Raw genomic sequence first — 17,221 nt, 5'->3', positions numbered from 1 at the left:
CCCTCCCATATTATAGTACAGGAGAATGAGAGTCGTTCCCATATCGTAACAATCCCGGTCAACTGAAACAGTTTCGAGTTGCTTCCATTGCGCTGTGTACGGCATTTAGAGCGAGAAAAATAAGAACATGAAAACAAACAACATGGATACAACAACGCTAATTTGGAGTCACATCATTTGATGAGCACACCTGTGTTGGGTTATCACCTGTGCAAATATCCATTGTGATTTTATTATAGCTTATCAGAACCTGATCTGACATCTGTGATTGCCAAATACAAATGGACAGGGGGAAGCGTAACTCCTTTATAAGCGTCTGCCTTGATAAGCCACACAAATTCAAATTAAAAAAAATATCATAATTCTAAAAGGACCAACTATAGTGTGGCAGTTAGACCCTTTGTACTGAATAGGACCACTGTTGGATGTAGCGCATTAATCTTAATCTAGTGCAGCCCAACAGCGTATGAGGTGGGTGTTAAAGGGTTGGAGATCTGAGTGATTGGCTTAGCCAGATAAGGGAGCTAACACAACAAACAGGCTATGGCCTGATTTCATTAGCGGCCAATGAACCATGTATTTCAGTTGTTATTTATTCAGACATTAATAAACTACACTTGTGTAAGTGTGCTACATTTATTTGTTGAATGGGATTTATTTGGAGCCCATCATTATTGATCCAGATTTATTATCAACCCTTAGGTGGTCCTGTATAGTGGAAGCTTTAGCTTATATGGCCAGTTTCAATTGTGAACACACGTGAAACATAGAAAAAAATATCGGCCCATGAAGTTATGACACAAGGTTACCATCTAGTGCAGTGATTCCCAACCGGGGGTACGCGGAGCCCTATGGGTACGTGAGGGTATTGCAGGGGGTACGCAGAAAGATTATGAATTGGCCTACAGCATCCAAAAATATATATATATATATTATGAATTTTAATAAGCCCATAAGTCTATTTTCGCATCCGCGATTAACAGTTCTTCCTCAGTGATTGTAACACTACAATGCACATTATTTCAAAAGTGGCGACATCAGACCTATGCATCAGACGTCTGTAGTTCACGTTTGCGCTTTAAAAAGGTTCACGTTCTTGCTGCGGTTGCGCGCGAAGCTATGTAACTTTAGCTGCAAACCGACTGTAAACATGGATGCATGGCTAGGCAGGAGTAAACGTCCAGCTACCGCTGCTGCTACCGTCGCCCCGGATGCGGGCACAGAGGAGCCAAGTGAAAAAAGGAATAAAGAGAACACCACCAAACACCGGCAGTACAACGAGAAATACATTTTGCATGGATTTAATTGTACATCGTCTGATCCACCTCAGCCTCAGTGCTTTTTTGGCGGTGAAGTCCTGTCAAATAATTCAATGAAACCAGCCCATCTGCAGCGGCACCAGAGCACCAAACCCGCGGGAAATGTAGGTAAGACCGAGGACTTCTTCAAACAAAAAATGTCTGAATTCAAGTCAAGTCAGACTACACTAAAGAAAGCAGCAAATGTGTCAAGCAAAGCATTGGAGGCCTCCTATTCTGTGTCATTACTTGTGGCTCAGTAAAAAAAACACATTCAATTGCCGAAGATCTGATTCTCCCTGCCGCTATACTTTTGGTTGAAACTATGCTGGACAAGAAAGCAGCAGATGCGCTGAAAACCGTTCCATTATCAAACAACACAGTCAGTCGTCGGATCGATGATTTGGCCACTAATATTGTTAAGCAGGTGTTCAATAAAATGAACAGAGCAGGTCAGTTCGCTTTGCAGTTAGATGAAATGACGATGTGAGTGGGGAGGCTCAGCTCTTGGCCTTTGTGCGCTATAAAGAAGAGTCGGACATACGTGAGCATATTCTATTTTGCAAGAAGCTGACGGGACAGACAACCGGCGAGGAAATATTTCAGTTGATTGACAGCTTTTTTAAAGATAACAATCTGGAATGGAAGTCATGCAGTCACATCTGTAATGCAATGACAGGGAAAGTGCATGGGCTGCATGGGCGTGTCATGATGATGAATCCCGAAATCAAGTGGAATCACTGTATTATCCACCGGGAGGCTCTTGCAAGCAAAAGGATGAGCCCTGAGTTAAGTGCTGTTATGGATGACGCAGTTAAGGTGATTAATTACATTCAGTCCCGGCCTATGAATCACCGATTGTTTCAGTCTTTGTCAAGACAACGGGGCGGAGCACGATCAGCTGCTGCTTCACACGGACATTCGCTGATTGTCTCGCGGCAAAACCCTACGGAGGCTTTTCGAACTTCGCGCCAAAGTGTCTGCTTTCTTGAAAGAGCAATTGCACCCTCTTGCGGTTGTTTTTGAGAACACAGGCTGGGTTGCACGCCTTGCATATCTTGCCGATGTCTTCTCCAAGCTGAATGAACTCAACCTGTCACTTCAAGGCAAGGACTCACACATACTTAACATGTATGACAAAGTGAATGGATTCATACATAAAGTCACCTTGTGGGAGAAGAAATGTGACAATGGAGATGTGAGCTGTTTTCCACTGGTTGTTACCCATCTTGCCACCACTGATGCTGAAAAAAATTATTTAGTCAAAATCATGAGAATGCATCTCTCCAAACTCAAAGCTGACTTCAACCAGTACTTCCATGACATTGACGAAAAGTCAGAGCAACTGGACTGGGTGAGGAACCCCTTCAGAGGGACTTAGGGCAGCAGCAGCCTTCCTGCCAGACTGCAGGAAAACCTGGTAGATTTGTCCTTTGATCGTGTGCAAAAAATGGCACATGCTGAAAAGTCACTGACTGAGTTTTGGTGTGAAGTTGAAAAGGAATATCCTGAGCAGGGGAAATGTGCATTAAATTAACTATTGCCTTTTAGATCAACTTACATGTGTGAAGTGACCTTCTCAGCCCTGACTCACATCAAAACCAAGCAGAGAAACAGACTGCATGTGGAGAGCAGCTTGGTGGCGGTTGTTGCCACACTGCCCCCAGAACTGTCAAAGCTTTTGAAAGACAAGCAAGCGCAAGTGTGTGGAAATTGCATTAAATGAAGGATACAATTTCGCACGTTGAGCACACAGTTGTGTGACTCATTTATTTAGTTTTTGAAAACAGGAATCAAAACGTGCTGCAAGAGAACATATGCCGCATCGGGCTCCGCTTCATGAGAAGCTCGTAATCCTTAAAGGGACAGCGATCCCTGAAACACAGAGACAGTAAAAGACATGCCTAACACAGTGTAAAGAACAACACATAACAAAATACTGTAGGTGAATTATGTAACACTCACTACAAGTGTCTCATTAAACTGACTAAAAGGTATTTTTTTTCCACTCACAATAATTGTATATGGTATTATTTAAATGAGCAGTTGAGTTAGATATAAAGACAAAAGATTAAATATAAGTACACATTAAGGCGAATAATCCACATGAGAGAGGGGGTACTTTTAACATGGAAACCAGCTCAAGGGGTACACTGGTCAAAAAAGGTTGGGAACCACTGATCTAGTGGATACATGTAAAAATGCCACAAACAGTTATTTTCTACTTTTCAAATGAAGAATTATATTCAATCTGCAGATAATTGCAGATATGATACCATACCATATAGGTGTATTATACTTTTATTTTATTTTGTATAAAGCAAAGGTACTGACTCTGGTGGTTGTTGGGCAATATTATACATTATTGAAAAGGATCAGAGGAGATACATACACAATGTATTCTGTTTGCAGCATACGGAATTGGCCAAAGTATACAAGAGTATTGGGAGAGAGGACGATGTATCAACTGACAATATTTATGTGGCTACATTGTATTAATGTAGCCACATAAATATTGTCAGCTGATCATGTCTTCTCTGTATCTCACGAGTTTTGTAACTGCTTCTGTTGACATGTGAAAACTGTTGACAGGGAAAACAGCAAGCGGTACAGCAAGAATTGCTTACCTATCTGATGGTGAGTCCCTGAATGGTTTTATGGTGGAGGCTGTGGTAGAACCTGACCCTGAATACGGTCATGGTTTATCAACGCTGTAGATCGCTACCGCACTAAATCCGAGATTGGCTTTAGTATTTCCCTCTAACTAATGCAAAGATAGAATATTGTGGCGACCACGGGTGTGGGCGCCATGTTCCGGAGCCGCGGGGGATTCTGGGAGTTGGGGTAGTCAGTTGACAAAGGGGGTTTTGTTGATTTGTTCTGTTGTTGGGGCTAATGGTTCGGGATGTTGTGTGTTAATTGTGTGTTGTTCCATTGTTGTGTGATCGGGACCATTAGTGAGAGTGTTGTGTGTGTTGGTCAGGTGTCCCGTGTTTCTGTTACGTTCGGGTGGTTAATAAAGGCAGTCTGTAGTCATGCGGTGTATGGGGCACGGAACTGCATAATTGTTCAACCTGGGCTCCCGTCTCGTCCTTCCCGTGCTGCTCGCCACAATATGTAACCATATGAAACCATTGCATTTTTTTTTTTTTAACTTACCCGGTTTGTATCACCACCCACCGTTTGTCTGGATTTATATCATACAGTATGAATGACTGAAATCCACACAGGATCATGGATTGATAGCCTACATTAGGTTTAAGGGTACAAATTTTATAAAACGTGTAACATTCACATTATCACATAGGGACAAATAAGAGACGTTCAATTATATATTAACGGTAGAGATTCGTAAAAACACGAGGATTATCGTTATTATGACTAACATTGTGTTATATAATATTGTTATATTATCGACGTTGAGGATATTTAGTTTCCAACAGTATCATCAAAATAATATAAAGTATGCTATTATTACTGTTGTAAGTACTGATTCCTATAAACTGAGCCAAATAGTTCTTACCTTTCTAGTCGAAAACATGAGATTGGCGTCTCTCTGTAGTCCAGATCCTCGCGAAGCTCTCCATCTTTGGAATGCCGCAAAAATGTTTACTCTCGTAGCCTCTCTCCTCTTATCAGATAATCTTCTTGGGTCGTTTGATTCATCAGTAATTTTTCTCTTTTTAATGGACAGCTTCACGCGATAACCTAAAAGCCCGTGAAGACCTCAGGCTCAGGGTACAACGAACTCCGTTCAACTCCTGATACGTCCAATGTTCGCCCCGTGCATCCGAACTAGCAACCATGCTTTCCCGGCTTACCTCAGCGTCAAACTCTTTAAGCATTGTAAATCAGCTCGAAACCTCGGGGAAAACGTTCTTATTGAACGAATCCTGTCTCCTGTCTCAGTTCAAGGTTCGTCTCTGAGACACGAAGCCTCCCACACAGCAAAAGGACTCCGCGGGGCATCCGCCGCGGAGGTATTGCGGCTTCCGGAACGGACCCGCGAAACGGACCCGTATCGGCGTCCACTTGCCCTCAGTGACGGATCCGCTACGAAGGCGGATCGCGGATCCGCAGTGGCTCCGTGCTGCATCCGCTCCGGATCCGCGGTCAAAACCTTACCTCCGTGGCGGGTCCGTTTTGGACCCGCAAATGTATACAGACATCCGCCGCGGATCCGCAACGGACTCATAAAGATCCTGGCTCATCTGGCCCGGGTCCGTTTTGGACCCGTTTCTTATTTTCAATATCCCTTCTGTTCTTGCTGTAGGATAAAATAGGAGAAACTAAACTATAGGATAAAACTAAAAACTATCACTAGGCCTAGCCTAGGCTACTACAGCAATATAGGCATAAGTTTAAATATGCATTGCCTTGTATTTTTAACCTAACAATATTGTCAATAGGCATAATAACAGAAAAGGTTCAAGTCAAGACATCAATTTACTGTACAAAAGTAATCACTACTCAATAGAAATATAAAATTGACCTTTACATTTATGGAAAAAAATAGGTTATAGCCTATTCTGTTGTTAAGTAGTCTACGTTGGCTAGGCTACTTTACAACATTTTGTGGTCAAAGCCTAATTTAGTGCTTTATAGGCATAGACATGCCTATAGTGCAAACATAAAATGTTATCTATTAGGCTACAACATGAAATGCTGCGCTATATACAGCTAAAATATCAGAAAATGAATAACTGGTGGAAGAAGTACAAGAAGTTCAACCAAAAGATTGTTTAATTATTAATGGGTGGAGGAGGGACACGTCTCCTCGCCGCCCGATCCGCCGCCAGGTTGAACCACCTGATTTTTTGGTGACCTCCGCGTGTAGGCGTTTTTGGTGACCTCCGCGTCCGTGGCTGACCGTGTCGCCAAGTTTTTCCTCACAGCACCTGTAATCAAACAGACAGATTTTATGTAATAGATTTTTACTAACTTTAAGAAGAATGCACACATTTGGTGAACAGGGTGCATTAATGTCAACTGTTAGGCATGCAAACATGCAAAGTGCTTCGATTAACCAAGTCTTTTGTTTTGGGCCTACTGTAGCAGCAAGGAGAAGACTACTGGAGCAAGCACCTTGAAACATTTCGAAAATGAAGCAATAAACGGCAAATAGAACTAGCTGAACAACCGCAGCCGGTATTATTGGATAAATTAAAACTGTATAAGACGATTGGGTGGGTTTTTGGTTGATTGAAAGGTTTTTAGTCTATAGTTCAGCTGGAAATTGCCAACAGAACAGCACAACTATTCTATATTTTACCTCAAATGTATTCAAACTTGATAACATTAGCTATTTGTAGCTATTTTCTGCAGGAAATGCATTGTGTAGTTATTATTAGTAGTTGTAGTAGTAGCAGTAGTAGTATCATTATTTGTTATATGGCCAAGTGCTCCAAGTGCTAGAAAATGTGTAAGCAACATTACATTTTAACGAACCAGAAAGTATCTTACTTGAGGAAGCGAACCCAGCAGAGGCAATTGTAGGGGATGGGCAACAGTCAAATCCAGATGCTGCAGAACACACAAAATAGAAGATGGGGACCAAGTTCCATACAGTAGCATAAGAAATCAGAAACAGGCGCGAATAGCCATTAGTTGTATGAACCGTATCCCTTCACTTGATTTAAGCCATTTAACAGCTAGAAAAGCATCCAACTGCTAGAAAATGTGTAAGGAACATTACATTTTACGAAACCAGAAAGTATCTTACTTGATTAAGCGAACAGTCAATGGGCAACAATCAAATCCAGATGCTGCATAAGACACAAAATAGAAGATGGGGAACAAGTTCCATACAGTAGCATAGGAAATCAGAAACAGGCGCAAATACCCATTAGTTGTGTGAACCGACTTAAAGTGATTAAAATGGCAAATTTTCATTATAAAGAGGATGGCAGATAACCACTACACATGAGACCAAACTTGCCAAAATGTTAACTTGCTGCAATCTATTTGTATGGTACACATGCCTGGAATTTCGTGATATGAGGGCAAGGCCACTTGGCCTGCATCGGGGCAATTTTCTTGAGGGCACAACGAGTACTCGGTTGCTAGGCTATTTCTCTGCTAATCAACACTACGAATGCTGGTAACAGATTGTAAAAAGACACACCGTGTGAAATTATTTTTTTCGTTTTGGCAAATAGCCATGTAATAAACGGGATAATGTATAGAACGTCGCCAGTCATTATCGAAAATAAGCCCCTTCAGGGCGAAGCAAGACACCTCCGCTTCGCGTCGGTGTCCGGTTCGCCCTGTCTGGGTTTATTTTCCCGATTATGACCGGCGTTTTATACATTATTCCTTACATAACAGCGACACATTAAAACAGACCAGGCCAGACCAAATAACAATGTGTGTTTTTTTAATCTGAGTGTATGTGTGTGTGTTCACCGGCTCCCGGATGAGTCAAAAGCAGCGAAAGAATTTCCCCCAAAAAGGGACAATGAAGGATAACTTAACTACCATAACATATTCTGCCGAAATTACTATTCCATTTTAAATCAAATAGGCTACAGACTGACATGATAATCGCCTCTCAGCTAACTAGCCTGCTAACTAACTAGCCTACTAGCTAGCTAGCCTGTTGCAAAAAATGATAGCCTAACTGAAAAATGATTTAGGCTTACTGCTAGTCCTAATATCAAACAACGTCATTACAATCATACGTAAATGATGATTAAAAAAACACAAAGGCCAATGTTTATTGTGAATGTCGTCAATAAATAATTACATATGTAACATATGGGACGCTAGGACCCAGGTCACCAGGTGGGGAACCTAGCAACAGCAGCCTCACAGTACATGAGACTAGGATCTCGCGGGACTTTGCAAGTCCACGTTTGTTCTCGTAGCTCACCCTCGTCCATGCTCCTGTTGCCGGCGTCGCAGGTCTGAGAAGAAAAGAGATTATTTACCTCTCCTTGCATTCTTAGTGTGTCGGTTGGTGCCATGAGGGTTAAACTGCATGGTACCTCGTACCTGTAGGCCTTACCTCGTAGCAGTTTAAGATATTAATCATCAGCACTTTATGACAAGCAGCATTAGCTGTCCCAGTCAATCTACTGTATTACCTGGATGCGCTACAGCTTAGCTCAAAGCAGGCTGAACTGGCGACACACGTCGGCAGGGCAGCCACTGTTCTCTCCTCCCAGAAATCCTTATAATTAGTGTCTCCATTTTTGTTTTGTTGCGCTTACCTTGATAGTTGTGACCATCCACCTTTCCATGGTGTCGTAGAATTTAATGTTTGCTCTGGAAGTGTGCAGTGCCTTCGAACCTATAAGTATACAGTGTTTTGAGCTGTTTAAGTGTGCAGTGCCTTTGAACTTTTAAGTGTGCAGTGTTTTTTAAGTGTGCAGTGTCTTTGAAGTGTGCAGTGCCTTCGAACCTTTAAATACATAACAGTATTCACCTGGTTATGTGTGTGTCCAACTCTAGGTATCAGCCTTATCAAATACAAAAGTATTGATTTTATTGTTGAGGGGATATTGTTAAAATAAACTTTATTTTTGTACAACTTCAAGAGCCTCTGCTTGTCCTTGCCCTAATAGGTATTAACCTGAGTGGGGAGTGGTTGCTGTAGATTAGTCACACTGCGTGTAGTCCAGGGTCTCTCCCCTTTAAAGAGAGTGGCGTTGTCATACACAAGTAATCCTAGTGCCGGTCACATTTGGCGTTGACGGCAGGATTAGCGGAGGCTTTTTTTTTTTTTTTTTTGTGTGTTTTTTTTTTTTATTTTTTATTTATTTGGAGGCACTAAGGTAGCAAAGGTTGGGGGTGGAGGAGGAGGACAGTGGTTGCCCAAGAGGACATCCACCGCACTCTAGCTGCAACACCGCCCTCTAGCTGCAACGCCGAACCACCAGCGTTTTACAAACACAGTGGACAAAGACATTATTCTTGGGGGGGGTTCGCTTACCCATGTCCAAGAATTGATTGTTGGGTGTGTTTTTTTTTTTGTTTTTTTTGAGAGTCAATTAAAATGTCTGAATCAGAGGAACAAATCAGAGCCTTGACTGAACTTGTTCAGCAACTAAAAGCAGAAAATAATAGACTCAAAGATGGGGGAAACGGAACAGTAAATGTAGAGGCCCCTGGGCCATCTAGCCGTGTAGTAACTAATAATGTCAGTAGTGATTCAACGGGGCGGGTGTACATGTATGCACCAAGAGAGAGGAAATGTCCACGGTTTTCAGGAGATATAGCTCAGGATGGGTTAACTGTAGAAGACTGGGTAGAAGAAGCAAAAAAGTCACTGTCTGTGCAGCACACACAGGTTGAACAAGCAACATTTCTTTGTGATCTGCTAGATGGGGAAGCTAAGCGGGAGGTAAAATTTAGCTCTCCAACTGATAGAGCCACACCAGAGGCTATTTTCACAATACTGTTTGATAATTTTGGGTGTGATCAAACATATGTGAGCTTACAGAGACAATTTTTTCAACGCCGGCAACAGGATAATGAGTCCATACGTGAGTTTTCCCATGCTTTGTTGCATTTGATGGAACTACTTGAAAGTAAAGATCCAAGGGGGGTTTCAAATTCAGATTTGGTGATTCGCGACACATTCATTGAAAACGTACGTGACACCAAATTACAGCGTGAATTGGCCCACTTGGTTCGGCAACATCCTAACTATTCCTTCAAAGATGTACGTAATGCAGCTATCAAATGGGAAAAGCGAGGGCCCACTGCTTGTGGACAAAGAGCACGAGCATACTCCTGTGATTCAAATGCTTCAGGATTAGGTCAAGGTGATGTCGACACCAACGCTATTGCTGCTAGGCCCAGTGATGAGCTGGCAGAATTGAAGGAGTGTTTACGTAAACAGCAAGTACAGCTAGATGCCATTCTTAAACACTTAGGCTCTTCGTCCACTGCCCCTAATTATACAAGCCCCCAGGATCCCCCCAGCAGCAGCAGGCCAAAACAATACCAGTTCCAGCCAGATGGAAAACCAATATGCATGCGGTGTCACAAGGCAGGTCATATTGCTAGATTTTGTCGGGTTGAAATGGGTGGGCTCCCTGGGGGGGTGGGATCACGGGGACGGGGCCAATGGGTGGGAGCAAGAGTGAATGCAGTGGAGCAGCAGGAAAACTAGCGCCCTCTGGTGTTGGGAACCCGATACCAGAAGGGGGATTTGTGGGTTCTAAACAGGCGAGTCTGGCATCCCGGCTAATTGGACGCTGCCCAGTAGTAAAGATCAGAGTAGGGGGGGTGGAGGTGCCGTCCTTACTTGATACTGGATCAATGGTAACTACTGTAACACAGGCTTTCTTTGAACAGTATCTGATGCCACAAACAAATGAGCAACTGAAATCTTGTACCTGGCTCAAATTAACAGCAGCTAATGGATTAGATATTCCATATTTGGGGTATGTGGAGTTAGATGTTGAAGTCCTCGGCACCACCCTTCCACAGATGGGCATCCTGGTGGTAAAAGACCCTCCTGATCCAGCTTCCCAACAAAGGAAAACTGTAGTACCTGGTCTGTTGGGAATGAACATTATCAGTGGCTGTTACTCTGTATTATTCAGGGAACATGGTGACAATCTCTTTTCTTCTCCTCTAGTAAAACAAGCTGAGAGGGAATGGGGGCGTGCATTGTCAGAGTACCAACAGATAGAACGCCTCTTGCAGACCGGCCATGTAGGGGAGGCTGTGACACCACCGGGACCGGCAATCCGGATACCAGCGGGCTCCCTACAGTTTGTCCAGGCCACCTGCAACCAAGGCCCAGGCCCAGCCCTTGGTACTGTATTGCTGGAGCCTCTGCCCTATGGAAAAGGTCGGTTACCCATGAACCTGCTCATATCTAGCGCCCTCCTCACTGTTTCCAGAGGAACTGTCAACATCCCTGTTGTTAATGTTGGTGAGGAAGACCAGTGGCTGAGGTCAAAAACAGTGTTGGGGACGTTACATTTGGCCGATCTACATTCCTCTTCCCAGGCTGTACAGGTGGAGGAGCAGACACAGGACGAAGGCCGACAGGTGGTATTCATCCAGTCTACGGCAGTAGAGGCCTCTTCCCCCCACCCCCTCCCTGGCCTGAGTGAACTGAATTGGCCCGATCTCCCTGTTAATGATGCACAAGCAGCCAAGAGTTTGCTGACAAAGTACCGAGATGCATTCAGCCTGGATGATGGGGATTTGGGCTGTACTGACCTGATTTACCACGAGATCCCATTGATGGATGACGTCCCTGTTCGCCAGCGGTACCGCCGTCTCCCCCCATCTCAATTTTCACTGGTCAAGTCCCACATACAAGAACTGTTACAGCGAGGGATTGTGAGAGTGAGCTCCAGCCCTTACTCCTCCCCCATCGTAGTTGTCCAGAAAAAGTGTGGTGACATCCGGCTGTGTGTCGATTATCGACAACTCAACGCCAAGACGAGGAAAGACGCATATCCGCTGCCGCGCATTGAAGAATCTTTGGATGCTCTTACTGGTGCCAAATGGTTCTCAACGCTCGACTTGGCAAGTGGATACAACCAGGTGCCAATGTCAGAGAGAGACAAAGAGAAGACGGCATTCTGCACCCCGTTTGGCCTCTTCGAGTTCAACAGAATGCCATTTGGACTTTGTAATGCGCCAGGAACTTTCCAGCGCCTAATGGAACGTATCTTCGGAGATCAGAGTTTTCAGTCATTGCTGCTGTATTTGGACGATATCATAATTTTCTCCACATCCTTCAGTCAACACCTGCAGCGGTTGGAGATGGTCCTGAGTCGGCTCCAGCAGCATAACCTGAAACTGAAGATGTCTAAATGCCATTTTTTTCAGCGGGAGGTGCGATACCTTGGTCATATCATCTCCCCTGCCGGTGTGGCAACCGACCCAGAGAAGACCAGGGCAGTGGCAGAGTGGAAGCGCCCATCCACCGTCACTGAATTACGCGGCTTCTTGGGTTTTGCCTCCTTCTACAGGCGTTTTGTAGAAGGGTTCGCAAAGCATGCAGCCCCGCTTCATCGACTGGTTGGAGAGCTAGAAGGAAGCAAGAAAAAACCAAGGTCAAAGGTCAGTGCCAAGTTGGAAGGACAGTGGAGTGAGTCATGTGAAAAAGCATTTCAGACACTTAAAAACAAGCTTGTCACTACTCCTGTCCTTGGCTACGCGGACTTCAAGAAGCCCTTTATCCTAGAAGTGGATGCCAGCCACCAGGGCCTGGGTGCAGTACTTGCTCAAGAACAGGATGGAGCCCGTCGGCCAATCGCATTTGCCAGCCGGGGGCTTAGACCAAGTGAACGAAACATGTCAAACTACAGCTCCATGAAATTAGAATTCCTTGCTTTGAAGTGGGCCATCACAGAAAAGTTCAGGGAATACCTTCTGGGGACGGCTTTCACCGTGTACACAGACAACAACCCCCTGAGCTACCTCCAGACGGCCAAGCTAGCAGCTGTAGAGCAACGGTGGGCATCCGAATTGGCCAGTTTCAACTTTGACATTAAATACCGCCCCGGAGCAGCCAACCGTAATGCTGATGCCCTTTCCCGTCAACCGAACACCCCAGCCGTACATTCCATTTCTGACATCGTGCCTGGTTTTAACATTCCATCACAAACGACTGGCTCCAAAAAGTACTCTCCCACACAACCACAGCTCACTGGTAACGTCATGGCAGTGGACGCAGCTCCGGTGCGGGAGAAGGCTGATCTGCAGGCCCTGCAAGCCACAGACCCAGTGGTCAAAGCATTTCTCCCCTACTGGAGGAGAGGACGCCCCCCAGACAGAGCAGAACGGTCTAGAGAACCCAACCAGGTTTTGGAGCTTGTCCGACAATGGAGGAGAATCAAGGAAAAGGGCAATGTGCTTTACAGAGAGGTACAGATGCCCCCAAGCCGACAGACAGTTCACCAGCTGCTATTACCAAAAGCACTACAAGCAGAAGTACTGACCAGTTTACATGACAATCACGGCCACCAGGGGGCAGAAAGGACGACAGCCTTGGTCAGAGAAAGATGCTACTGGCCAAATATGCGTTCAGACATTGACCAGTGGTGCAAAGAGTGTGAACGTTGCATCATTGCCAAAGCAGTGCGGCCCTCAGTCCGGACATTCATGGGACATCTGATGGCCTCCAAACCTTTAGAGGTTGTTGCCATTGACTTTACCACCTTGGAAAGAGCCAGTGATGGGAGAGAGCATGTCTTGGTCGTGACCGACGTTTTCTCCAAATTCACTCAAGCATATCCAACATCGGACCAGAAGGCCCATACTGTTGTTAAAATCCTCACGGAAAAATGGTTTTACACCTATGGAGTGCCTAAAAGAATTCATTCGGACCAAGGCCGCAACTTTGAAGGTGAACTACTCAAACGCCTTTGCCAGCTGTATGGGATTGCAAAAAGCAGGACGACCCCTTACCACCCAGAGGGAAATGGACAATGCGAGAGGTTTAATCGAACCCTTTTTGATCTTCTGCGCTGCCTCCCAGGAGAGAAAAAGCGAAAATGGCCTCAATTGCTCCCCCAGTTGGTGTTTGCTTACAATACAACAGTCCACCAGTCAACAGGTCATTCACCATACGAACTGATGTTTGGTCAGAAACCCCAGCTACCTGTTGACCTACTACTGGGGCAAGCGGATGAGGAGCCAGCTTCAATCACACCAGATGACTGGGTCACCAAGCATCAAGATCACTTGGCTTCTGTGTATGTGGCAGCTAAAAAGCATTTGGAGGCAGCTGCCACAGCCAGAGAGCAGCGCCAACCTCCAACAACCACAGCCATCCTTCCAGTTGGCACTCTGGTCTATCGGAAGAACCATGTACTAGGACGTAGAAAAATCCAAGATGTCTGGGAATCAACAGTCTACCAAGTGGTGAAATGCCTGGATAATGTCGGTACAGTATACAAGATCCAGTCCCGATCCAACCCAGAACAGCAGAAAACTGTTCATCGCTCTGAACTAAGACCAATCACTGAGAGAGGCGTGCTGGTCTCAGAACCACTAGTGGCCCCCCCTCCCCCCAGAAAGAGGGATGAAACCCCCCCCTTAGGAAACGCTAGCGAGGATGAGGACAGCAACAGCAGCCTTCTGTCAGGTTTCATCAGCTACCCCTGTAACGTTAGCTCTATTGCCGAACAGGAGCCAGCCCCAGACCCCCAGCCCCCAGAGACTGGCCTTGTGTCCATGGAAGAACCTGAAGGTCTCCCAGAGAGCAATCCACCCTCTCCTGAAGGGCCAGAAACAGCCCTCCAGTTCTTGTTGGGACCAGAGATGATACGACGCTCCCACCGAACCACAGCTGGGCAGCATTCAAACCCATTCCGTCTACCCCAACCCCTAGCCCAACGGCCCCCAGACCCTTTAGCACACAGGCCACGAGACTAATGTTCCTGCTAAGTAAAGTGAGTTATGTCACCGGGACGGCGACCTTTTAAAGTGGGGGTGTATGTAACATATGGGACGCTAGGACCCAGGTCACCAGGTGGGGAACCTAGCAACAGCAGCCTCACAGTACATGAGACTAGGATCTCGCGGGACTTTGCAAGTCCACGTTTGTTCTCGTAGCTCACCCTCGTCCATGCTCCTGTTGCCGGCGTCGCAGGTCTGAGAAGAAAAGAGATTATTTACCTCTCCTTGCATTCTTAGTGTGTCGGTTGGTGCCATGAGGGTTAAACTGCATGGTACCTCGTACCTGTAGGCCTTACCTCGTAGCAGTTTAAGATATTAATCATCAGCACTTTATGACAAGCAGCATTAGCTGTCCCAGTCAATCTACTGTATTACCTGGATGCGCTACAGCTTAGCTCAAAGCAGGCTGAACTGGCGACACACGTCGGCAGGGCAGCCACTGTTCTCTCCTCCCAGAAATCCTTATAATTAGTGTCTCCATTTTTGTTTTGTTGCGCTTACCTTGATAGTTGTGACCATCCACCTTTCCATGGTGTCGTAGAATTTAATGTTTGCTCTGGAAGTGTGCAGTGCCTTCGAACCTATAAGTATACAGTGTTTTGAGCTGTTTAAGTGTGCAGTGCCTTTGAACTTTTAAGTGTGCAGTGTTTTTTAAGTGTGCAGTGTCTTTGAAGTGTGCAGTGCCTTCGAACCTTTAAATACATAACAGTATTCACCTGGTTATGTGTGTGTCCAACTCTAGGTATCAGCCTTATCAAATACAAAAGTATTGATTTTATTGTTGAGGGGATATTGTTAAAATAAACTTTATTTTTGTACAACTTCAAGAGCCTCTGCTTGTCCTTGCCCTAATAGGTATTAACCTGAGTGGGGAGTGGTTGCTGTAGATTAGTCACACTGCGTGTAGTCCAGGGTCTCTCCCCTTTAAAGAGAGTGGCGTTGTCATACACAAGTAATCCTAGTGCCGGTCACCTAGTGCCGGTCACACATAAATAAATCAAAATCAATAATAAATCATACTTACGTAACGCAACCGTGTTCCAGCAAAGAAAACCTCAACTGATATGATCGTCTCTGCTCTAGGCTTTCAACGTGTTGGCGCGTCCGCGTTCGCGGATCAGACACGGGTCCACTCAGGATCCGCAATATATCAATAAATAATCAAATAAATAAATCAAATAATAAATAATAATAATGAATCAATAATAAATCATAGCTCAACTTACATGATCGTCTCAGCTCTTGGTGTACTTCCAACAGTTAAAGGCGCATCGGATCCGCATTCGCGGATCCGACACGGGTCCTCTGGGCGGCGCCAACACGGATGTGACAGTTACGCGGGTTTGGCGACTCCTATGCGGATCCGCATAGGAGTCTCCTGCTGTGTGGGCTTTCTGTTTCCACTGTCTAACTCCTATTAAACGGTTATTTGAAATAACCGCCGGCAAAGCGCAACACAGTCCGCGAAACTCCCGCTCAAACTCCAAGACGTCCGGCTCATTAATCCAAAGGTAGGTGCGGGAAGAATTAAATGTCAAGCTTTATCGCCCCGTGGTTTCTAATCACCGCACTTTCTACCTAATTTGTTCTCTCTCTAACTCAAAAAAACTGTTACATTTTAAGTCATCAAACGAAAACTCTTGATATGTCAGCGTAACCATAAAACACACATTCTGATCATTCTGATCTGATCAAAAGTTCCCTAGACATGTCATCAGAATAACAGCTCCCAATAATACCTTACATATCACACCCCAAAATAACGTTGCTTTGTTCATAGAATATTCTAACGTTTAAAATTCCCAACGTTAATGGATCAGATCCTTAATCGATCTCAAATCAATCCAACGGCGTTGGGCATTGTCAGATTGACAGTTCTCTAGCCCAAAGGGGGATCATATTGTGGCGAGCAGCACGGGAAGGACGAGACGGGAGCCCAGGTTGAACAATTATGCAGTTCCGTGCCCCATACACCGCACGACTACGGACTGCCTTTATTAACCACGAACATAAGAGAAACACGGGACACCTGACCAACACACACAACACTCTCACTAATGGTCCCGATCACACAACAATGGAACAACACACAATTAACACACAACCAATAAAGACCCCAAACCCGTTAACCCCACTTAACCTAACAGAATAAATTAACAGAACCCCTTTTGTCAACTGACAACCCCAATTCCCAGAATCCCCGCGGCCCCAGAACATGGCGCCCACACCCGTGGTCGCTACACAGCCCCCACCTTAGGGGTCAGACGTCCCGTCGACCCCAACACCCAACACATAGTCCCGAATGTTCAGGGGGTCGGCGCCGCCGCCTTGGCCCCTGCAAGCGGCGGCCCCGTTGCGGCGCAGACTTCCTCCCTGGTTGGGACGCCCGTCTCCAACAGTCTCTATTAGTCCTGGGGGTGTGGTCGGGGACCACCGCCATCGGGGCCCCCACCAGTTCCACCAGTTCCTGCCTGGAGCGCCGTCCGTTCACCCCATCCTCCGCCGCCCTCCGACGCCTGGCCCTCCGACGGCCACGCCGGCGGCTG

The sequence above is a fragment of the Pollachius pollachius genome (genome assembly GCF_949987615.1).
Source record: "Pollachius pollachius genome assembly, chromosome: 1".
In the NCBI taxonomy this organism is placed as follows: Eukaryota; Metazoa; Chordata; class Actinopteri; order Gadiformes; family Gadidae; genus Pollachius; species Pollachius pollachius.
Note: the sequence above shows the minus strand (reverse complement) of the source record.